Source organism: Pipistrellus kuhlii, unplaced genomic scaffold (genome assembly GCF_014108245.1).
Source record: "Pipistrellus kuhlii isolate mPipKuh1 unplaced genomic scaffold, mPipKuh1.p scaffold_m20_p_1, whole genome shotgun sequence".
Classification (NCBI taxonomy): Eukaryota; Metazoa; Chordata; class Mammalia; order Chiroptera; family Vespertilionidae; genus Pipistrellus; species Pipistrellus kuhlii.
Genome location: NW_023425404.1, coordinates 29037556 through 29059861, shown reverse-complemented (window position 1 = coordinate 29059861; position 22306 = coordinate 29037556).

Below are 22306 nucleotides of genomic sequence, written 5' to 3'. Positions count from 1 at the left end.
GGGGTGTGCAGGAGGCAGCTGATAGATGATTCTCTCTCATCGATGTTTCTAATTCTCTATCTCTCTCTCTTCCTCTCTGTAAAAAATCAATAAAATATATTTTTAAAAAGAAGAGGCAATGAAGTCAACCATGTAATCTTTAAACTATCCTATAAAATAGGAACTTGCCCTTTTCTACCATCCATTCAATGTGGTATAGACTGGGGTGGAACCTTCTGGTATTCAATCCCCCTTTTCCTTGGTAATTGAGGAGTGCGAAGTATGCCTTAGAAGTCCATGCACATGCTTGTGAGACCCACGGACTCCGTAATTAGAAAACTGTGTTTCCATTTTCATGACTTCCTTATCCACTCAATAGGGATTTGCCTGTTAGTATCTTGATGCTTTTCAGTTCCATAACTTCCAGGAATGGGCCGGGCTTGGGTGCTAGATAATAGAGTCAGAATTTCAAGTATTTGTTTTGATCAGAGATACCTAAGGGCACAAATCTTCCTGTTTAGTCACGGGGGATGATCGAGCGAGTAGTCAACAAAGGTCTTGTATCCTGGCTTCTCTGGCTTGAGAAGTATCCTGTCATTATCAATTAGTCTGAGTCTTGGAATCTGGAAAAATGCTGTGTGCCTTTTGTGAACAGATCAGATATGGCCAATCAATGGCTCTGAAAGGTGAGGAAGTTTAGTTATTTTTATGATGATTTGTAGCAATACTTAACAGTAATTGATGCAATGTAAGGGACCTGGCAAGATGATGGACTTTTTAAAAACAATATTATATTCTAAGAGTTTACTCCCAGGAAAGGACTGTGTCTTATTTCTCCCCCCCCCTCCCCCCCCTCCCGGTACAGCCCCAGCACTTAGCACCATGTCATGGCAGCAAGTAGTACAGAGCATGGGCTGAACACCTGAATGAATGCATGCTCTGTTCACAGCTTCATGCATTACCATCTAATAAATATTATCAGTTGAGAGATTAAGGCTCTTCAGTTCCGATGTTGGCAGAGATGTATTGCCATGGTAAATCTCTGGGGGACCCTTCATAAATAACAAAGTCTAACCCACCTGTGCTCTTCTGCTCTCCTATGAGCCAGCGGATGTTGCCCTGGGATATGGAAATCTAGGTTTCTTGGATATAGGAAAGTTTTGAGGGGAGACTCAAATGAAGATCATTGGAGAAGGAGATTCAAAGGGGCCACTCCAGAGTCCTGAGATCACTGCAAAAGGTGGCCCAGGAAAATGTGTCTCCTACCAAGCATAGGACCTACTCAGGAATGGGAATTTAGTGGAATAGGGGGGAAAAAAGAGGAGAAACTTATGCTTATATCTCGTGTGACTCCAAAGTTGATCCATAATTGACATTGGTGGAGAACCTCCTCCTTCCAGAATCACTTTGAGAAACTATCAAGGTGGTTTGCAGTTCCCTCTGCCCCTGTTCTGTTCAGTGTGCAGTCTATCCCTCTCATCTTCTAGATGAGGAAACCGAGGAGTGGCAAAGTGACCCCCCAAAATTATCTCATCAGCTACAGGGCTCTTGACTCTCTAGACCACTGTAGTATCTGTCGACTTCCCACTCTATATCCCTCTGATCCCACTCTCAGAACTTGCTCTCCTGGCCCCTCTCACCATGATCACAACTACCAAAAATTGGAGAACTCACTGTGTCCCACGCTTTTCATTTCATCCTAACAACTTTATAAGGTCAGCACAACTACACGCCCTGCATCATGGACGAGCCAGCTGAAGCCAGAGAGGCTGAGTAACTTACCTGGGGTTCCATAGCCAGTGTTCCTTCCGGAGCTCATGTTTGTAAACACTGGGCCCTGGCATTCCTACAAGGGCTTGATTGGTTCACAGTCCCCATTCCTGTGGAAGAAACAGGCCTTACTTTTTCTCTACTATCAATAATTTATAGTTGAGTGTCAATAGCCTGTGTATTAATTTTCTAGAGCTACCATAACGAAGTACCACACAGTGGGCAGCTTACGTAAAAGAAATGTAGTTTCTCATACTTCTGGAGGCTAGAAGTCTGAGAAGAGGTGTCAGCAGGGTGGGTTTCTTCTGAGGTCTCTCTCCGTGCTTGTCGGTGGCTGTCTTCTTTTTTTATCTTCCCAAGGTCTTCCCTCTGCACACGCCTGTGTCCTCATCTCCTCTTATAATGGCACCACTTGTAATGACCTCATTTTAACGGAAGTACCTCTTTAAAGACCCAGTCTCCCCGAATAGTCACATTCTGAGTTTTCAGGGGCCAGGAATTCAACCTAGGAATTTTGGGGGACACAAATGAGCCCATAACATCCTGATGTGTTGCCCCTTCTCAGAGTATTTTCATTTCTAAAGAAGTCTTTAGATACAAAAATGCTTAAACCCAAAGTACGTGTTTCAAACACCAGGCCGATCAATGCAGAGTAGGCCCTGTGTTCAAGGGGAGGTGGGAAGAATACAGGTGCTAACTTCACATCCCACAGTATTGGCCAGTCCTACTCACAGCTAGCTTGCACGGATGAGAATTCATACATGGACTTGGATTGTAAGAAAAACAATTGAAACTAGTAGTGCCTGTTCATCAGAACCTCAACTGACACCACGCATTCCTGCGATCATCCCTTCTGGAAGAATCTGTAGCCTTTACAATTTAATGTGATTAACAGCAATTTTCAAATTCCAGACGTGTCTTGGGGGAATTCTTGGGGTCAATGAATGATACGCCCCTAGAGCCATTTACTTTTAGCTTAGGAGCTATTTGCTTGGCGCGCAAATAATTCCCTGGCTCCTGACTGCAGAGAGGCCGATTCCTCTTTCTCAGGAAGGCCCTGAAGTTCTGTTTATATATTCCCTTTGTCATAAAATTCAGACACAGAGAGCCTTCAGCTGCACTCTGGCTACTTTCTATAATGAAGTAAATCAAGGGCAGGATGTGTGGACAGTTAATGTAACTGGACTTCAACGCTGCCCACCTGGAGCCCTGGGAATCAGTAGTCCATGAGGAAATGAGGAAGAGGCACTGCAGGTTACAAAGTGTAAGGCCTCCTGGGTCGGTTCCGCCTTCTCTGAGTGATGTGGGGCTTACACAGTGACTCTATTGTTCACAAAAGAATGAGGTGCCAAGCTCCTGTCCTGAGAAAGAGTGGGAACGTCTCCCCCCTCTTCCCCCCTCTTCTGTTTCTATGCCCTCACTCTTCTTCAGCCCCCTGGTGTTTGAACTTGTTGTTCAGGTCAAGCAAGTTGGTAAAGATGGCATATTGTTATTTTTTTTAATACTCACCATGGGATATATTTATTAATTTTAGAGAGAAAGAAAGGGAGACAGAGAGAGAGAGGGGGGGGGGGAAGAGAAAAAGCTTCAATGTGAGAGAGAGAAGCATTGATCCATTGCTTCCCATATGAGACCTGACCGAGAATTGAACCCACAACCTTTTGGAATGATGCAACCAACAGAGCCACCTGGCCAGGGATAGGTAGCATGTTACTTAATAAACATGCCAAGCCTGTGTCAAAAAGGTGTTTGTTTAATGACATAAATGCTGTCAGATGTTGTTTCCCTTCCCCTTCCCCCATTTCCTACCAACCCCAAAGTTGTGGCTTATTTTCTCTTAAAGAGTCACTGGGTTAAAGTTATTAATTCTAAACCAAACCAACCCATACAATGGCAAACGTTAAAGTGATATTCCCACCCTTGAGATCTAGTCTCAACCCTTCTGTAACTCAGCGTGTGAACTAGGTGAATCACCCATTTCTCTTTCTTCTGGAAAATCACCTCTCAGTTCCCTTACAGCTTTGTCTATAATATCCCAGTGTGTGGCTGAAAGACCCAGGAGACACAGCTGTCTGTCTTCTGCCACTGGCAGGGCCCTCTGGCTGAGTCCCTCCGCCTCCTGGGGTGGGGTGAAGGGACAGGGGGCCCACTCTCTGTGTGCTTGGCGCCTCCCTCCTTCCCGGAGCACCCTCCTAGGGACAAGTCTGGGCTTCGAGTGCCTGTGGCAGCAGGTCAGAGCCCCAGAGAGAGGGCAGGCACTTTTGCTTTTGATCCTCAGGACACACCAGATGGACTCAGGGTAACTTGGGGTTTGTAAGCGAACATTCTTGTCAGGAGGCCAAAGAGGACAATACCAGAACCTCCCTGGGCCAGATGCTGCCAAGTGGTGACACTTCCTCTCAGAGGCCTGGAGCCTGGGGGCCTGATCTCTGCTCCAGGGAGAGGCAGATGTGCAGAAAGCTCCCGCAATTCTGGCCGCATTTCTGGTCCTGTCCATAGTTCGTAGGCACCTTGGACCATCCAATCCCTCTCCCACCTCTCTTCCTTTCTTCCTGGGAAGATAAAGATGTTTATGTTATATAGTTTTCCATATATTTGAGAAGTATATTCTACTGCCTAGAGAAGTTTCTTATGCATTTACTCATCACCAATGTGCTACTGGCCTGTAGATAACACAGAATATTTGTTCATGGAGGCAGGAGGGATTTTTACATGATTCATAACCATCTGGTTATACAGCAGGAAATGAGGTCTTTGGCAATTTTCTTTCATTCTTTTTTTTTTTTTTTTTTTTTTTTTTTTTTTTTTTTTTTTTTTTTTTTGCCAGTGGATTCTTTTTTTCCTGAAGAAGTTGAACATGTGTTCCATGGCCTATGACCTGAAGAGGTCTTGTACTATTTATCGTCATAATCCATGGGCTAACTGGGTATGTGTCACCAGGGAGTTTGATGGCTGCTGAACACAGCTGCCTGGAGTGAATGCTGCAGGAGCCGCCATCTGTGCTGAGGTCTGTCTCTCCGGACGCCACCCAGACACGTCTGGAGGGAAAGGCAGTGCTCAGGTTCACACACAAACACCCTGCTCATTAGAAAATTTCCCAGGTAGACGGTGCGGCCTTGTGACTACTAAGACTTCAGGTGAATCATTAGAATCTCATATCTGGGGAGTCTGGAGGCCAAGTTAGTCAGCCAGACAGTATGGCAGGTGGGACACCAATCTGTAACTTGGCAAGCACAGAAGCTTTTAGCACAACTATAACTTTATTTGCACATTTAAGCATATGCAAATCAAGTTATAGTTATGCTTGAAGGGCTATTATGTATTCCTACCCTTAAGGCTAAGTGTTAAGGCACATCACGGGAGGAGCTAGGAGGATTCCTCCTGTGCTGTGACTGGTCTTAACTCACCAGGTGTGAATTCCCTCCTAGAAGGAGCTGGACGGGCCCCCAGACAGGATAGATCTGGCCGTTGGGCTGTAAAGAGCTGTAAAGGGCCTCAGAAGTAGTACCTTCTCTGTAGGAGGAGGCTGGGGCCTCCATCCAGGCAGGCTGTCCACTCAGCTGTCAACCCAAAGGCGTGGGCAGATTCGAGGTGTATGATGTCAGGAAGGAAACTAGGGCAAAAAGAAAGCGTTGCAAGCAGAGGATGGGGTGTGCACACCTCCCGGAGAGAGCTCCCCATCACAGGACTCCACTGCAGACACCTTTGTAGAGGCTGTGTGTGCTGTCCTAGGCGGGACGGGGAGTTGAGATCAATAAGGTGGTTGACACGTCTCGCCTCTGACCCCACAGTATGGGAAGCAGGTTCTAACTTAGAGTCTGAGACTAAAGGTGTGAAGTTTTCAGAAATTTGGAGATACTTGCAAAGTAAATGTTGTGTGTGAATAGGGATGGCGATTTGTGAGAGAGAAAAATAACTTTTACATAGTAATATTTTTTTGCTTTTGTTCAAAAGTTGTAATTGTGTTGCATTTGTAACTCCTTTGCTGGTAAATGGTTATGTTTGATGTATTTAAATGTGTCAAATCCAGAGGAAAAGTTTAGAAATATTTGGGCAGTGTATTTTTATTCTAGGGTAAAAAGGTGAAATGTCCTTAGGAGAAAGTTGTTCTATATTAACATTATATGTTTACACTTAGATATATAACAAGAATTCTAAAGATGAGGCTTTTTCTCTCAGCTTTTCTGATTATGTGCATACTTGACACTAGTTGTTTAAAGCTTTGGTCTGTTTCCTTACTTATGACATGGAGATCCTGGCATGCATCCTGAGATAAGAAGAACAATACATCTGTGCTCTGCCCACCATCCCCTCCCACGCAGGCTGGGGGAAGCTGGTCCCCTCCCAAGCACGCTGAGGGAAGCTGCACTGGGCCCCAAGGTAGAAGCCATGGTCTGTAGATGAGGCAGAGCAAATCTTCTTTAGAGCCGAAACTGGTTTGGCTCAGTGGATAGAGCATCAGCCTGCGGACCGAAAGGTCCCAGGTTCGATTCCTGTCAAGGGCAAGTACCTTGGTTGCAGGCACATCCCCAGTAGGGGGCGTGCAAGAGGCAGCTGATTGATGATTCTCTCTCATCGATGTTTCTAATTCTCTATCCCTCTCTCTTCCTCTCTGTAAAAAATCAATAAAATATATTTAAAAAAATATTATTTAGATCTGTTCTTGGAGGTGGAATGTGCTTAGTAATTTACTCAAACATGATAGGTTTATATGTAGAGACAATTTTTCAAAAACATTCTCATCATCCATGCCTCCAAAACATCAATGTCATAAACAATGTCAATTAAAAGGGTCAATATTTCTTGCGGAAACCAATTTGGCTTAGCGGTAGAGCGTCGGTGTGCGGACTGCAAGGTCCTGGGTTCGATTCCGGTCAAGGGCATGTACCTTGGTTGCGGGCACATCCCCGGTAGGGGGTGTGCAAGAGGCAGCTGGTCGATGTTTCTCTCTCATCGACGTTTCTAGCTCTCTATCTCTCTCCCTTCCTCTCTGTAAAAAATCAATAAAATATATATTTTTTTAAAAATAAAAGGGTCAATATTTCTAAACTGAGCAAATTACATAAATATTTTTGCATATATAACTATCTCACTAGAGGTTCTCAGATTATGAAAAGGACACTAAAAATGTCTCTTATAACCAGCCCATTTGGAACAAAGAAATAATGATACAGCTAATGTATAATGTTTCTATGCTCAAACATGTGCATCCTTTATGCTAATAATCCTCTTTGCAGGTAGCTGATAAACTGGAAGATTGGGAATAAGTCTCAACCAGGAGCAATGGACCCCATAACCTTCTCACTGGCTGCCGATAGGTCTCCTGATTCTAAATTACTCCCTCGGCTGCCTAAGAGAGTGCCCCAAACCTAGGTCTGCTCACTCCTTGGCTCAAAAACGTTAGCAGATCCTCACAGGATCAAGCCCAAGCTCCCTGTTCTGTTTTCCACACATTTGCTTGTTCGCACCTTCGTGGGCACACCCTGGACTCCCAGCAAACTGCTCCCTGCTCTCCGGGGAAACCTTTTCCTGTGTGTCCACCATTGCTCAGGTGCTGTCCTCCCCTGGTGCCCTCCCCTGGCCCCAGCTCAGCTTTTGGAAGCCTTAACCTTTCGTCAGTCCCTGAGTCAGAATTAACCTCTCCCTCCTAGGCCTCCTCAGACATGACAGTAGGGCTTCCCTGTGCTTTGTATCAACATCAACCTGTCTTCATGCCTCTCCCACGCTCATCTGTTGGTCTACTGCTCTGAGGGACTATTTATAGCCAATCATTCATCCTCGTAGTTACCTGAAAATAGCAAGTGATAAATGTTAATAGTAAGTGCTAACAGTAAATGTTAAATGTACTTCTTACCTCTGCAGTAGACATTAGCCACCATCTGAATGTATGACTTAAAGGTACATGTAAGCCCAGCGAAACCTCACGAACCTAGGTTAAGGTGGAGATTCTATCTCAGTTAGAAAAATATCTGATCATTAGAGCGTTGTTTTCAAAATATAACTTTATTACTACATTTACCAGAGTTAGGTGTTAAAGCATCGTTTCTTTTTGAGTTGACCCTGATGAACAATTTGAAATTATGCTATCATAGTGTCCTGAACTGTCCCTGCCTGTCTTCACATTTAGTCAAATTATTGATACCTAAGTAGATACTTCTAACGTGTTTACCTCTGAGAACTGGGTGGCTTTTTGGGGAAGAATTTTTATTCTAATTTTACTTATATTATTGATTAAAGTTTAGCTCATCTGTTGTCAAAATTAGTGAAATTGTTAAATCAAATTAAGACAGAAATGAGAAGTTTTATTGTTTAAGGCAAAAAAAAAAAAGAATAAGAAAGCGAAAAAGTTTGAATTTGTTTTTTTTCTTTTTTATGCTTTAAATGTGCAGGAATGGTAAGAGTTTATGCTAGTGTTAAATAATAGTGATGTAAGCACTTTAAGTAAAATACAAAATGTGCTATTTTAGAAATAAGGCATAAAGGAATAACGACTTATTATCCAACAGTCACATATACAGGGGTGATGTTTAACCCCTGTGAGGAGGGCAGTTAGGGGGCATTCACTGCCAGAAGCACAGCTCTGCAGGCCCTTGCGCATGGCCACTGCACCGGGCTGGCCCCAGTTCCTATGAGCCTTGATGGTATTTTGTGGCAGAGTTGGAGCCCCACCTCATGCTGCATAAACCACTGTGTGTGGGAAGAGATAACGGGAAGGGGTTAACATAACAAGCCCTTTCCCACCATAGCACCTCCGGAGTCTCAGAGTCTCAGAAGAAGACCTGAGGGTTGGGGAGGGGTGGGAAATGTAAATTCTTCTCTACATCCCCAGGAAGGAAAAGTTAACAAGCTCCCTCCTTTGACATTGTTTACCCTCTGGAACAGCAGAGATTTTAAAGTAGAACTTCTCTAAGGCCGGAAGGCCCTGAGTCCCTTGGGAAAGTCTGGTGGCCTTCATCCTAGGCCTTGCTTGGGTGGGGTGATAGGAAGGGCTCTGGATAAGGAGTGGGAGGAGGTGGGGGAGAGAGCTCTGGCACTGACTCTCTGCTCCCAATCAAAAGGGGTGACCTTGGGTCAGTCACTTGCTTCTCTGGGCATCCCTTTTCTCCCCTTATAATTTTGAGGTTGGATTGGAATCATAATACCTGGAGAATAAATCATACAATCTCTTGCCACTGCCATCCTGGTCCTTAATGATGGCTCACCAAGAAAGCAGCTTCCACACCAGGAGAAAAAGCCCCATATCCTTCTTATATCTCTGCCATAGCCTCTGGCAGGAAGTTACCAAATCTCTGTTGTCCTAATGATTTAAGGTTTTGTGATAGATTTAAAGGAGCCTGCTATTTTAGTACAGAGAAAAAACCCCCGAAATTCTGCATAAGTAAGTCTTTGTTATTTTCTAAGTCGGCTGCGTACTACATCCATTTATACAGCTAACAATTATTTGAAGCCCACACTAAGCCCGAAATGACTTTAGGCACATCTCAAATAACAGAGAATCACTCTTAACGTGCCAGAGGGGATTTTAGAGATGGTCTATTCTCCGACCCTGTCTAGGTGACAGATGAGGAAACTGAAGTCTGGGGAGGTGAAATGTTCTGCTTAAGATCGCAAAGCAAATAAGTCAGAACCAGAGAAGAAATCAGTTCAATAACAGATTTCTGAGAGTCATCCCTCAGGCGATGAGGCAGCACTCACTTCCTGCTTACACATGGCAGGGCGCATTCCTCGGACCTTAGTGTATGCCCACAAATATTCTGAAAAGCCCACAACTATTCTGAAAAGGCAGCGTCTTCATCCTCTACCCAGAGTGTTGATTCAGTAGACCTGGGGCAAGGTCCAGGAATCAGCATTTAACAGTCCTCCCAGTTCATTCTGATTGGAGGAGCCCCAAGGGCAACTTTCAAGAAAAAGATTAAATTCTACTGGCATATAAAGCATGTCCTTTCTTAGTAACAGGATGTTAAGTCAACTGGTGCTGACCACAATGGGCCCCGACCATAGGCAAGGGACAACATGTCCATCACCTGTAATGAGAATGAACCATTGGTGCCAAACGAGGACCCATGGCATTGGCCAGCGCCTTCACCCGGCCTTGGTAAGCCATAGGCCCATTCTCTAGTTGTGGAGGGACATTCTTGAGGGTTCTTCCAGGCCCTAAGATAGGCTCTCACACTTCTTAGGTCTGTTCCTTCTCAGGTTCAAGATGCACATCAAGAGGGAAAGGATCTTTCCAGGTACTCATAACAGCTCCGGTGGCACTTGAGTCCAGTGTAATTCACCCCGGAGACATTGTGTGTGTGTGTGTGTGTGTGTGTGTGTGTGTATCAAGATAACCTGAATTTTAGGTAAGTGTGTGCACTTGATTGTTTTTAAAACTGAGTCTACTTACTTAGTTGCTTGCATTAGTAAAAATTTTTTTGAATATATTGTATTGATTTTTTTACAGAGAGGAAGGGAGAGGGAGAGTTAGAAACATCAATGAGAGAGAAACATCAATCAGCTGCCTCCTGTACACCTCCCACTGGGGATGTGCCCGCAACCAAGGTACATGCCAGAGTCAAACCCGGGACCCATGAGTCTGCAGTCCAACGCTCTATCCACTGAGCCAAACGGGCCAGGGCTAGTAAAACTTTTTGTTGCTGTAACAGAAAGCAAGCTTAGGAAACCTTGCTTCAGCAAAAATGAGGAATTAATAACATGGATATCTTAGAAAACCACAGGTCGGAATGTTCCCAGGCCTCAGAAAAAAAACACATCACACTGAAACCAGTTACCAGGCCATGAAAATGGAAGCAGAAGAGTGATAGTAATTTCTTGGCATCTCTTGTCTTTCAGTCTTCAGACTTCTCTGTTTTATTCATCTCCCTCCTTCCCTTTGTGGACTGCCAGTTATGGTTCACGTGATATTCCATAGCCACGCCACAGGTTCCCATAATGCACACTCACAAATAATCGCTGATAACATGTTAGAATATGTCCCTTTTGGGTTTTCTTATGCATTAATGTATACTTTGAAACAAAATCTGGATCATATGTTATATAATTATTATTTGACTGCTTTTTGTACCTATTAACAAATGTACCACAAATTTCCATTTCATCTATTTCTCTACATACTCATTTTCAATAGTGGACTAGTATCTACCATATGGGTATCCAGTAGAATCTCTCAAATCCAATTTAATCAGAGTAACATAAACCCCAACCTATGTATTTTTAGATTGAAATATATTTACCAATCTAGAGAAAAGACTTTGGTATCATTATAGTTTTCTCCCTTCATATTTTACAGTTGTTTTATTATCATTTACTTCAGCAGCATTTTGGGGGGTGCAGGTCAGCTTTATCTAGTCTTTATAAAACATTCAATATAGTTTTTGGAGAAAGAAAAATCTCTGTCATTTTATTGGTGAACATATTATTTAATTAAACTGCATAATTCAAATGATAGCAGCTATAGCAAAACAAAACTTTAGTGGCATACACAGGTTGGCAACAAACATAACTGATTCCTGGTGAGTATACACCTCATGTTGCGGGAGTACAAATGTGTGGGTTAACTAAAGAGAGCCTCCTAGTGTGAGCATTCTGCATGCTGGGGCATTAGACAGTAAGTAAAGAATAAAGAGTTACGGTTAATCCGAGGGCTATTTCTATTTTAAAGAACATTTCTACTATCCAATTTATTGAACCAATTTTCCATGTTGGACATCTAAAGGTTGTTATTATTTTTTCTCTCACTGTTAAAAGTAATGCAGCATTAAATATCTTTGAAGATAATTCTTCTGGGCACTTTTATAATTACTCCCAGAATTGGAACCACTGGGTAAAATTACACACATTTTTAAAGACTTTAAATAGACATTTTCAAATTGTTCTCAAGAAAGGTTTCCCTGGGCTTGCTATTTTAAAATACAATTTAAAAGAATGAGAGACTTTTTAGCAGGGAGTCTAATCATTTTTCTGCATGCGGCAGGAATGTAAGTCTGATTCTTTATCCTAAACTAACGACTTCACCCCTTCTAAGGCCTGTCAGAAAAACGCCTTCCCTTTGTTTTCTGTGACAATAGCAACAGTTCCCAAGGATGAATTTTATTTTTCATTTAGTAATTCAACCCATTTGGTTTTAGGATGTGGCCAGGCAAAATGAGCCAAACATGCAAGGTTAAGGCAACTTGATTTTTAGGCTGTGTGTCTAGTTGAGCTTTGGGTTTGGCCGATACAAACGGTTTCCATGGCTTGGGAGTTTTTTGTTGTAGCAACAAGTTCCTGGGGCAGTAGTTTATAAAATGCGAGATCCCTCTGCGAGGCACAGTTTGGGCTCTGAGAGTGCAGATCAGATCAGGTGGTGTCTTGGATGCCCATCCTTCCCCAAGCTCACGCCAAAATGGAAAGTCATCAGTTTCTCTAGAGTTTTTCATTGTTTGGCCCTTTCCGGTGATAGCATTCAGCTTGTGAATGTCACCAGGGCTGGAATGGGGGACCTTGGCAGAGGTGTAGGGCTGTATGACTCAAACTAATATGGTAAATTTGTTTGTATGTATGTGTATATAAGGATATATATATATTTCAGAGAGGAAGGGAGAGTGAGAAAGAGATATTATAGTAACATTAATGATGGGAGAGAATAATGATTGGCTGCCTCCTGCAACTCAGGGATTGAACCCATAACCCAGGCATGTGCCCTGACTGGGAATCCAACTATAACCTCCTGGTTCATAGATTGACGCTCAACCACTGAGCCATGCGGCCAGTTCTATTATGGTGAATTTGAAGCGTCCGCTCTCCTCTGAGATTTCCCTAACAGTGTTTGAGATGGGGAGATGGATGTCTGAGAGGCCAGACTTGTGTCTTCCAAGGTGGTTGTCAGTGGGGATCATAGGCCCGGGAGACTTGAGGATGGGTGTTGGAGAACAGGCTTTGGGGGGCATGCTGAAGATGAAGCTGAGACGTGTGCCCCAACTAAGTCACCTATCACAAGAGCCATGCAGATGGCAGAATCAAGGAACTGAAGCAAAACAAGGGTGTTTGAATAACCTGGAAAGTCAGCGGGCCAGTGGGATGAGGTCTGCAAAAATTCTGTTGAGATAGATGGCACTGCCCATTGAGAACTTTTCATATGTGATTGGCAAACACTGCTTAGGTCAGTTGTGTTCCTTTAAATGGCAGGGGTGAAATGGACTGTGGTGGCCTGGAAAAGAATGCCTGCAAATGGCAGTAGGAGAGTTGGGGCATTTACTTGAACTCCAGGTTTTTAAAAGGGAGAGAGAACAGGAGGGTCAGAGGGACCTGTATAGCAAGATAGCCATTCCTTATCCTGTAAGTAGGGGGACTGGAAGGCTCTCTGAATTCCTCTTAAATCCCTCTCTCAGTTGGTTATTGAAGTTTAAAATACCCTAAAAGCCCTAGCCGGTTTGGCTCAATGGATAGAGCATCTGGCTTCAAACTGAAAGGTCCAGGTTCGATTCCAGTCAAGGGCACATGCGCGGGTTGTGGACTTGATCCCTCGTGGGGGACTTGCAGGAGGCAGCGATCCATGATTCTCTCTCATCTTGGATGTTTATATCTCTCTCTCCATCTTCCTTCCTCTCTGAAATCAATAAAATACAATAAAATAAAATAAAATAAAATAAAATAAAATAAAATAAAATACCCTAACAGAAATGCAGTGTTTTGAGGAATATATAATATCTGAAAGTAGTTTCAAAATGAAAGCTACAAATATAGATATAGAAACGTGTATAAGGTAAAATACAAAGTGATAGCATGTACCTGGTTGATGAAATAAAAGTTCATTAGCTTTGAAGTCCTGTATGGATGAGAGATGCTGGTGATTGAACTAGGGTGGGAGAGATAAACATGGGCGGGGAGAAATTGTGCATATATGTTAAAGATCACACATCAGGATTTGTGGATACAGCCATAAGGTGTGGTACTGACATCTACTTTTTATATGTGGGGTGCGGGGTTGAGGCACTCATATATTGAAAACATTATTTTTGTCATGTTTGCACCTGGTTGAAAATGGTTTCTGAGAGAGGGTTCTATCTTGTTTTTGCCAGGCTGCTGGGCAATACCAAGCCCAAAACACTTTAAACATTCATCCTGAGGATTTGGGGATGACCTAGGTAGCCTGAAGCCACATACAACCTGGCTTGTGGTTAAGAATACTCAAGGGAGACTTTTTCTCCCTCCCTCCATCCCAGGGTTTCCTGACATGTCCCTGGGACCGAGCAGGTTCATGTCTAGTCCATTCCTTAACTGAGCATGTAGTCCTGGTGAACCGTGCTTCAATGGGGATCTCTTATTCACCTCCCCACCATCTTGTGTACAGAGCTTTGTCTCTTTTCACCTGAACGCTTTGCAGTTTGAAAACTGACACTCAGTTTACCTGGGTTTGACAAGTCCTTCAGGCCAAAAGCCAACCTATGTGCTCTGTTCATCCTCTTAGCAGCTTGCTTTAAGTTTAGGTTATTTGGTTTCAGAGAGTATCTTGCCTTCTGGACAGTTCATCAACAAATTTTAAAAGATACTAAAAGACATTTCATTCAGGATTTCTAGTTGTTTCCAGCAGTAGAGTTGATCATGGTTTCTAGCCCACCATGCTGCTGGAAATGGACACCAATTTCACTCCTTTATTTTATGTAATGTATTGTATTGTATTGTATTGTATTGTATTGTATTGTATTGTATTGTATTTATTCTTCTACTAGAGGCCCTCTCGCAATCTGGAACCCCTTGGGGGATGTCGCACTGCTGGTTTCCTCCTGATCTCCACAGGCCAGGCTGAGGGACCCCACTGGTGCACAGGCCTCTAGTATGCATATATGATCTTTGGTTACCGTATTTTCCTGTGTATAAGACGACTTTTGAAATGAAAAAAAGCCTGCTCAGATTGGCCAGAGTCAGAGAGGCGGTCTATTAAAAAAAGAACTGGTGTTGCCTCGGAAGTGGGGGGTAGTCTTACACAGCAAATATAGGCCTAAACCTATGTTTTAACTGTAAAATTTGGGGTCATCTTATATACTGGAAAATACGGTAATCTCTTCCTGCCCTTCCTCCTCTCCTCTTCCTTCTGAGATTCATCAGTCTATTCCATATTTCCATGCCTGTGCATTGAGCATCTGCCCCTTGGTGGTCAGTGTGTGTCATAGCTACCGGTCAAGTGGTCGAACAGGTGAATGGTCTCTTAGGCATATATATATATATATATATATATATATATATATATATATATATATATATATATATGTTACAGTTTGCATTCTATACTATTCTGTATTGGTTTCTGGCATACAGCACAGCAAATAGACATTCATATAGGTTACAACGTGTTCCCTCCATTATTCTAGTGCCCTCCTAGCACCCTGGATAGTTATCACTCTTTTAATTTGAGGCTTTGATCTTTGCTAAAATGTAAACGCTCATGCTTGCCACAGCATGTTAAGGCAGTAGTTTTCACAATGTCATCTAAAAAATCACTTCCATAAAAATGATCTGGCATGTTTGTTACAATGCTGATCATGGTTCACATCTCCAACTTCCCGATACAAATCTTGGGGTGGAAGGAGGGATAATTTTTATTAAGTGTTCCCATGGAGAATCATGTTGTTAAGCTGTTGTCTGCCTTTTGTGTTTTTATACAGATTAGTTTCAGATCCTTTTCTAAAACAAATTTTCATAGCAAAAAGGCTTAGGAATATTTGATTGCTGGAGGAAAAAGGCTTCCTGATGTTGACAGTAAAATAAGGGCTTTTTCTCTGTAAGGCATCCAGCATTCACTGATTCCATTTTCCTGACCACTGCAGTGGGGGTACTGCCGACCATTCTCACCCTTGTCTATAGATTATTTTACTATCAAAACCAGAGCTTAACTTGTTCACTGGGTTTTCTTGAGACTGTCCAAGGAAATTGAAGGAAGCTCATTTTCAGTCACATCCATAGAGAAACCATGGAGTCTCAGAAAGGTTAAAGAGCTACTCCTTCTAGACAGAGGGGGAAAGTATCTTTGAACTTTCTTATAAAAATGTCTGTAAATGTAAATTTTGGAAAACTGAATATAAGTGTCCTGTCATATACAATGTGCTTAGCGTCTAGCAGAATACCTGATACCATCCGGTTCTTCATTTGTTCATTTAACAAATATTTATTAGCCAGCTTGCCATACCTGTAACCCCTCCTAGGTGTCAATCACTGTTCTTGCAGAAAAGTCAGCCATTAGATGCCCATTTTAAAAAATCATTATTGTTGAAAGTATTACAGGTATCCCCTTTTTTCCCATTGACTTCCTCCATCCCATGCCCGCTCCTTCCTCAGGCCTTCACGAACTATGCTCTCCATCCATGGGTTATGTGTGTGTGTGTGTGTGTGTGTGTGTGTATATATATATATATATATATATATATATATATATATATATATATATAAATAAATTCTTTGGTTAATCTCACCTCCCACCCTTCCCTCTGAGATTTGTCAGTCTGTTGCATGTTCCCATATGATATGAGAGAGAGAGAGAGAGAGAGAGAGAGAGAGAGAGAGAGAGAGAAGAGAAGAGAAGAGAAGAGAAGAGAAAAACATCGATCAGCCTCCTGTACCTCTCCTATGGGGAAATGAACCAGCAACCTTTCCATGTACTGGACAATGCCCAACCAAGTGAGCCACACCATCCAGGGCTTGGTGCCCATGCTTTATACCATTTGTCTCCTCTCAGTCTTTGCCTATTGGATGAGAGGTCCCAAACAATCTGCAGGCTAGCCTGAGACCTAAGATTCGGTCTCATAAGCAAAGGATAAGCTAGCTAATGAGATTCAATTTCCTTAGAACTTGAATTCAGAAACACTCAGAGGAAGAGACAGCAGCAGCAGGAGCAGAATTGAAAAGTCACTTCTCAGTCATGATTCCTGTGTGCTTCATGGTTTGCATGGCAATGCCCAAGGCAACCTTATAAACCAGGTGAAATTAGCCTCTGCCATTCTGAGTCCCTGAATAACTGCATGGAGCAGAGCCCCTCTACTTGCCAATTAGACTATGTATTATGTAGAAGAAAGAAATGAACTTCTATTATGAAAAGCTACTCAGCTACAAATGCGGCAGCAGCCAGTGTGAACTAATGGTAAGGAAAGTGAGTGTTACCATAACAAAAACACTAAAATACAGAATACTTTATTTATAGCTAGAGAGTAGGGCAGTTAGGCTGAGGGATGGAGAACCATGCCTTGCAAAGGCAAAACGTTTGAAAAATTTTGTCAGTGATAACTTGTAAGATGGGTGAAATGACTGATGAGCCCATCGTTGCATGGGAAGAAATTGAATAAAAGAATGTTAGTGTTGTATACTAATTGACAGTGGCTACATTTTGCAAAATTTTATGAGCAAGAGCTCAAGCAAGAACTGTCTGGCTCAAAAGCAGAAAAGGAAGAAAATAGAATCCAGAAATGTGGGCCTTTTCAAGTCGGAAAAGATGCCTGCTGCTTGAGCTCAGTGGGCGGGAAACTATGTTGAAAGACGATTTTGAGGAGTTAAAGCTCTTCAAGACTTAGTTCCGAAGCAAAGAATTCATTAGAGGTGTTATGGTTCCTCCAAGCCTCTCCAAAGAGCCACCATTCGATCAAAAAAGAGTGGAAAGGAGTTGAGTGAGAAAAATAAATAAATTAGGAAAGAAACTTAGGTGTATTTACTGACACAGAACTTCCTGGAAGCAAATAAATCAGAAGCTATTAAGGCTTTGGAGAGAATTGTATAGTCAAACAATCATAAGAGCCTGCACAGCATTAGAAGCCTCCTCTCTGACCGTAAACTAGAGTGGATGGTGGATGGAGGTGACACATCCATGCCAGGCTGTAGCAGCCAAAGGCTGCTGTACGGTGGCCAAAGGGGTCATTCCCAGCCCAGATCCTTTCCAGACAGTTTCTGCTCTGGGTTTCATAAAGCCGCTGTGCAAGAGGCCAAGTTCTGAACATTGTTTGCTCTTCTACCCAGCCTCCTGCCTGCCTTCTGCCCTGCCTCCTGGGTCCCCTTAACTGCCCTTCCCTGGAGGCCCGGTCACCCCCAATTTCCCTCCTCTGCCATCCTGGTCACCCCTAACTGCCCTCCCCTGCAGGCTTGATGGCCCTCAATGCCCTCCCTTGCAGGCCTAGTCCCTCACAACTGCCCTCCCCTGCTGGCCATCTTGTGGTGGCCATCTTGTGTCCACATGGGACAGTCATCTTTGATTGATGGGATAGAGGCCTGGTGCATGGGTGGGGGCTGGCTGGTTTGCCCTAAAGGGTGTCCCGGATCAGGATGGGGGTTCCCTTGGGTTGTGGGGTGGCCTGGGTGAGGGGCTTGTGGTGGTTTGCAAGCTGGCCACACCCCCAGTGACTCAAGTGGAGGCCCTGGTATTTGGAATTTATTTATATTCTATAATTGAAACTTTGTAGCCTTTAGTGAAGGCCAGGGCCTGCCAGGGTGTGAGGAAAGCTGGCTTCCTCCATTGCCAGGGGATACCCAAGCTCCTGCTCTCTCTTGTTTGTTTAATTTGCATATTTGGTCCTAATTGGCTGGTGGGCAGGGCTTGTGGGTATAGCAGAGTTACAGTCAATTTGCATATTACTCTTTTATTAGATAGGATAGTATTTCATCCTAGGAATATACCACATATTGTTTATGCATTTGTCCACTAATGGGCAATTGGATTATTTCCACTTTTTGGCTTGTATGAATAATTCTTCTATGAACATTTCGGTACAAATTCTCCTTGCTTATTTCTTTTAAAACCCTGTTCTTTTCCAGAAGGAAGGTTCTAAGTTACCACCTAGCGCTTTTCTTTCATTTGCTTCCACTTGCAATCCACCAGGTAGTCCTTGAAGCTCTGTTGTGCTTATTAGTGGTGCTCTTCCCTGGTTTTCAGAGCTGATGGGGGTTTCTCCCTATTTTAATATCCTTTTGGTAATTTTTTGTCATGATCTGAAAGGAAAGATTTTGCTGGCTTTGTTCTATGTGCCTCTATCACTGAAATCTATTATTATATCTTTAAAAAGAGGATACTGAATATAAGTTAACTGCTTTTTTTTAATGGCCCAAGTTCATCATCATAAACCTGACTTATTTACCAAATTAATTCATGATATACCAGTATACAGAATTTTGTTTGCTATTTTATGGAAATGGCCTTCGAAAACTAATTTCCCTGTTTCATTATCAGCAGTACAGCGGTAATGATTTATTGAGCATTCAATATGCAATGAGCCAGGGATGGCAAATGGTCTTCAAAGAATATTACTCCAGTGTTTTAAATCTTTTGTGCTAAAATTAGAACAGAAATTAAACCAACATAATCTGTTGAAAATGTTTAGATAAGAAATTACATAGAAAAATGAGCAATGACAAATTCTCTGAAGCCAATTAATATGGTAAAGTGAGATAGGACAAGAGGAAGGAACTTAGAGTTTCCTGGGAAGAATTATCCAAGGAGAACTTACCACTTAACCATGTATAGCAATAAAAATTTTAAAGATTAAAAAAATGTTTTAAATCTGAAACTTTTCATTTAATATTTGGGCAATACCTCAATGGTGACATCTTCCACTAGTTCCACACTTCCAGAGAAAATATTTTCTCAATGCTGACTTAGGTAGATGGCTGTCCTCTGAATCTTCCGGTGCTCCAGGTGGTAGGCATTAGCGCTGTTCACACCTATCGGCCTCTAGGGACATGGTGGGATTGTACTTCACTGCACTTTTGAAAGTTAGGTGTGGCCACGTGATTTGTCCAGACCAATGAGAGTTGAGCAGACATGATGCACCGTCACTTCCTGGAAGAAGCTTACGAACCAGCACTCAATGGCCATCGCTCCCTTCCCACCACTGTCGGTGAGCGTGGATGTCCCTGTGGAGGTGACACCTTTGTCGGCCTGGTTCCCTGGTGAGTGTGGCAAACAGAGCCCTCTGCTAACCTGTTTCAGACCTGCTGTGGGAGTGAGCTAGAAACCTCTGCTGATTTGGTGACAGAGATTCTGGAGTTGTTTAGCTTATTCTGACTGATTCAGCGTGTGAGTCTTAGGATATGGCCACTTTATAACATCTACATAAAGTAGTCCTCGCCATCTCATGAACCAGAGGAGGATTCTGGGCCTACCATTTCTTCTTCCGTATCAGAAGTAGCAGAGTGTGTGTGGCGGGGTGTGCTTCACCAATTTCACCTGTTTATCTAACTTCTGTCTTCCCTTCCTGTTCTCACTAGCCACTTCTTAGGGTTTAGTGATGAGGTTACTTACATCTTAAGAACTGGGCTTGTTACTCTATGTAAAAACATATGTAGCATTCCCCTGTGTCTTGATATAGGAAATTTTTTAAAGTAAAATGCATAATCCTTGAGTGTAAAATGGTCAAACCTAGTTAGAGAAAAAAATATAATGTATATATTAGAGACCCAGTGCATGAATTTGTGAATGGGTAGGGAACAGACAGTCTGGCCAGGGGGATGGGGACATGGGTGGTTGGCTGGCCTACCTGCTGGTCAAACTCCTGGTCAAGGGGACAATTTGCATTATTAGCCTTTTATCATATAGGATATACACCGAGTGGCTAGATTATTATGCATTCAGAGATCACAATAATCTGCCCACTCAGTGTATATTCGGTGTGAAGAAAAGAGCATTACATTTTAGCATTATGTAAAAATCTGTAAGTTCTATGTCATATCATTCAGACAGTTGAAAAATAGAGCAGGATTTGATTAGGTATAAACTGTATAGTGCCAGTTTCATTAATAAGGTAAATAAGCCTTGATGGGGTGCTGAAGGAAAAGACTGCTGAAACATGAAAGAACAATAAAGCTACTGATTAGACTTCAGGGGGAAATACGGAAATGAAACATGATTGCTTCACTGTGTGATAGGACCTGCGCTGAGATGGACCTTCTGAGTCCTCGTGTGGATACAGACAAACCGAGCACTTAGTGAAATTATTTCCTCCGCTCTCTCTAAGAATTACTACCAGGATAGTGAATGTGGAAAATGTGGCAAAATCAACTAAGTTCGGATCCTATTACAGCCTCAGGGAGCTTCCATTGAAAGGCTAAAGTCAGCCACTCTTGCTAGCCTCCCGTGGATGCCCAAATACACTCCAGACAGAATACGGTCTCTAGTCTAAGGACACATGACTTTTGGTGCACCCTCCTCCTCAGGGAGAACCCAGCATCATGCTGCTAATCTTCTCATGGCTTTGTTGTAGCCTAAAGCAGTGTTCCAAAGAGGAATTTCTGTTTCTCATTCTTGCAAACTTAAAAGTTTGCTTGTGTTGTGTTGTTCTTTAGCAACAATCAGCAGAGCTTATGGGACGAGAAAGTGTCTCCAAGAACAGGAAAGGAAAGTGAGAAAAAGCAGCTGTCACTGCACTCCGAGCCTTTCGGAGCCGTTAATGTATAATAGTAGTAGATTTCTCCAGAACAACTCCCTTGTCTCGCCCTGCTCTTCTCGCTCCTGGGAGAACAAAAGGTCAGCATTTTCTGAGAACACATCGGCATTCTGACTCGAGCAGGACTGGCTTCCATACAAAGCCACCGACACAGGGAATTGGCTTCATCCTGGGGAATCTCCCCTTTGCTTCCGGAGGCTCCTTCCTTTGCTCTCACTGGCACCAGGAAGGACTGCCCAGGTTCTTGTGCAGTGGGTGTGATTTTGGGTGAACTGGGTGCTGCTCCCTGATTTTGTTCCCTGCTGGGGTCTTGCTCCATCTCTGATGATCTTTGCCCTTGAAATTCCCAAGTGAATTTCCATTCCGCTCTCCATCCACCACCACCTCAATTCTCCTCAATTCACCGGCTGGACCTGTGACCCCTTAGGGTTCCCAGGACTAACTCTGCACACCTCCGGATTCTTTTAGTCCAGTTTCCATGTCAACATACCTGTGTGTCTTCTAACCTTCCCCTTAGCGATCTCCACCAAATAAGTGCATTGCTTCCCTTATTGCCTCCATGCAAGTGAGCCTCTCTTTTGAGCTCAAGTCTTGGGTTGCCAGCATATCTCCTGTGGGTGCCCACTGACCCCTCTTATGCAATATTTCCCAAACTCACCTTCCCTATTCTAACCTCCAGGTTCCATTCCAGAATAGGGCCTTTCTGCTTAGCTTTCTCTTTCTAGGGTGCATTCCCCACACCAACCACATTCTTTTTTTTTTTAAAGAAAATGACATTTTGACATTTAAAAAAATATTTTTTCATTTATTTTAAAAAGCGATATAGGGACAGGGGGAGAGAGTGAGAGCAAGAAACATTGATGTGAGAGAGAAACATTGACTGTCCACCTCCCTCATGTACCCTGATGGGGGATTGAGCCCACAACTAGGCATGTGCCCTGACTGGTTATCGACCTGGTAATCCTACAGTGCACAGGACAAAGTTCAACCTGAGCCACACCAGCCAGGGCACCACCCCAGTCACATTCTATGCACAGTCCTCATTCTTTTGGGCTCAGCATAATGTCACCCACACAGAATCTATCCCTGACCACCCTCTCTAAGTAGGTCCCGCCTCTTGACATCTCTCATCACTGTGTTAATTCCGTCACAGCACTAAT